The sequence below is a fragment of the Penaeus vannamei genome, chromosome 21 (genome assembly GCF_042767895.1).
Source record: "Penaeus vannamei isolate JL-2024 chromosome 21, ASM4276789v1, whole genome shotgun sequence".
Classification (NCBI taxonomy): Eukaryota; Metazoa; Arthropoda; class Malacostraca; order Decapoda; family Penaeidae; genus Penaeus; species Penaeus vannamei.
The window spans coordinates 36243134-36245633 of NC_091569.1; the positions used below are offsets into that span (position 1 = coordinate 36243134).

Below are 2500 nucleotides of genomic sequence, written 5' to 3' on the forward strand. Positions count from 1 at the left end.
AGGTAGGTAGGTAGGTAAGCAAGCAAGCAAAAAATAAGATAAAAAATAATAGGTAACTCTCCGCATTCGCTACTTGGATCTACTCGAAAGTTTCTCGGTTAAAAAAAGGGTTACATAAGTTGTCGTGATTGGAGAGATCGTGGATCCTTTCAGCAATTTATATCCTGTTGTGGACATAAGAGGAACTGAGGATTTGAAAGTTTAAATTGGATTTCGTATCGCCTTATCTGTGACAGTACCAATACCCGTGTATAATACATATATACATATATATGCATACATACACACTGATATGTATATATATATATATATATATATATATATATATATATATATATATATTTATATATATATATACATACCCACACACACAGACACACGCACACACACACACATATATATATGTATATATAAGTGTGTGTGTCTGTATACATAAACAAACTAATAAACAAACCAAAAAACCCAACATACAAACCATACACACACACACACACACACACACACACACACACACACACACACAACCCCCACCTCCCCACCACACACAACCCCCACCTCCCCCACACACACACACAACCCCCACCTCCCCCACACACACAACCCCCACCCCCACCCACCCACCCCACACACCCATATCTCAAGAGAAAGCACAGAGGGGTTGAAAGGGAAGGCCAAAAGCAGGAGAAAATGACCCAGTAAATAGCGATTCGGAGTAAACTTGGCCATCTTACGGAGACTCCAGGTCCATTATGACCCTGCTGAAGCGTTACCCAGGGAGTGTAAAGTGATAATAAAAAAAGGGAAAAGTTTTGGATACATTATTATCCCGGGGTAATAATCGCAGTTCTAAAAGAGGGTTGAGAAGTTTTTTTTTCATTATTATTATTTTTCCCAGAGAGAAAGATAAAGAGAGGAGGGAAGTGAGTGAGAGAACAGAGAGAGGTAGATGGGTAGGTAGATAGAAGGATAAATATTATTATTGATTGGGTGAGGGTTAGATAGATAAATATAGATATAAATGTATAAAAAAAACAAGAAGCTCAGTATATCTATCCATACATAAGTACATGCATAGTACATGCAAACACATGCAAACGCACACACACATTCATACATACACACATCTATTATCCAAGGTAACTGAATGCTAAGTATTTATACACGTGTTTCCGACAACTCTCGTTTTTGTGCGAACTGACAAAGACTCATCCAGGTAAAATAAACACCACAACATTCATCATAATATCAACATTCTAATAAAGAACGCAGCGGTTGTCTCGGTAAGTTTTGTTTTCTTTGTGTATACAGTACACATGCGTATTACGTTCTCCACACACAGAAACACAGACAGACGTAGATACAGATGCACACACGCACGCGCGCGCGCACACACACACACACACACACACACACACACACACACACACACACACACACACACACACACACACACACACACACACACACACACACACACACACACACACACACTCACTCACTCACTCACTCACTCACTCTCACACTCACTCACACACTCACTCACTCACACACTCACTCACTCACACACTCACACACTCACTCACACACTCACACTCACTCACACACTCACACTCACTCACTCACTCACTCACTCACTCACACTCACTCACTCACTCACTCACACTCACTCACTCACTCACTCACTCACTCCTATATCATTCCAATAACGATGTAACGATACTGCCCACACACGAAACCTACAACCGTCACAACCCCATTCAACATGGTGGGTGGTTGTAGTGGTTACTGGGTAAATCTGGAGGATATAGAATTTCAGTAAACAAACATGAAATGCTACTAAAATGGAAGAACAACATGCAAACTACTCAGGGAAGTGAAATTTAGAGAGCGGAGACATAATTACGTCATTATATTAAAATAAAAGTGCCGAAATGTGTCGCTCGTCAATGTAAACAAACCATGTAACTCAGAAGATGACGCTCAATAAAGTAGTGCGTGTGCTACTATCTATCGTTTGATAGACATTTACGCGAAATTTAGAGTTGATTTTCGACACTTGCTCTCCAAACAATATTAATTACCATTATATTAATTAATTTAACTAATTTCTATAATCTATTCACATTTTACGCTCTTCAAAATTTGGTGTGACGTCATTGTATGGCGCATTGATACCTTCAAATATCCCTAAAAACGGTTATTTTTGTGGGAAAGTTTGGCTCATCTTTGCGATAAATGGGTTTTCTTTACAGTTTTACAATGAGAGCTTGTGTGGGAGACCTATGTATGCCCCCCCCCCCTATAACCCCCGATTACCCACGTGTCTCCCAAGATCGTAGGGGATAAAGGGGGGATATTGGAAAAAAATGAACATTCTATCTCTAGAATGTTCATTACCATCTAATCAAATATACTTATAACTGATTAATCAAAACGAAATGTAACTTGTGACATACCTCATTCGCTGAAGATACGGTCGTTCCTAACCTAGGCCATATAT

General features: G+C 39.5%; 1 protein-coding gene across 1 annotated transcript in view; it reads right to left on the reverse strand.

Moving 5' to 3' along the window:
• shakB (shaking B) overlaps nucleotides 1-2500 on the reverse strand; it is a 627651-nt gene that overhangs the window by 624852 nt on the left and 299 nt on the right. The window contains exon 1 of the mRNA XM_070136128.1: nucleotides 2457-2500. This exon is cut by the window's right edge and continues 299 nt beyond it. The gene's annotated coding sequence lies outside the window, so the exon portion shown is untranslated. The remainder of the gene's footprint in view (nucleotides 1-2456) is intronic.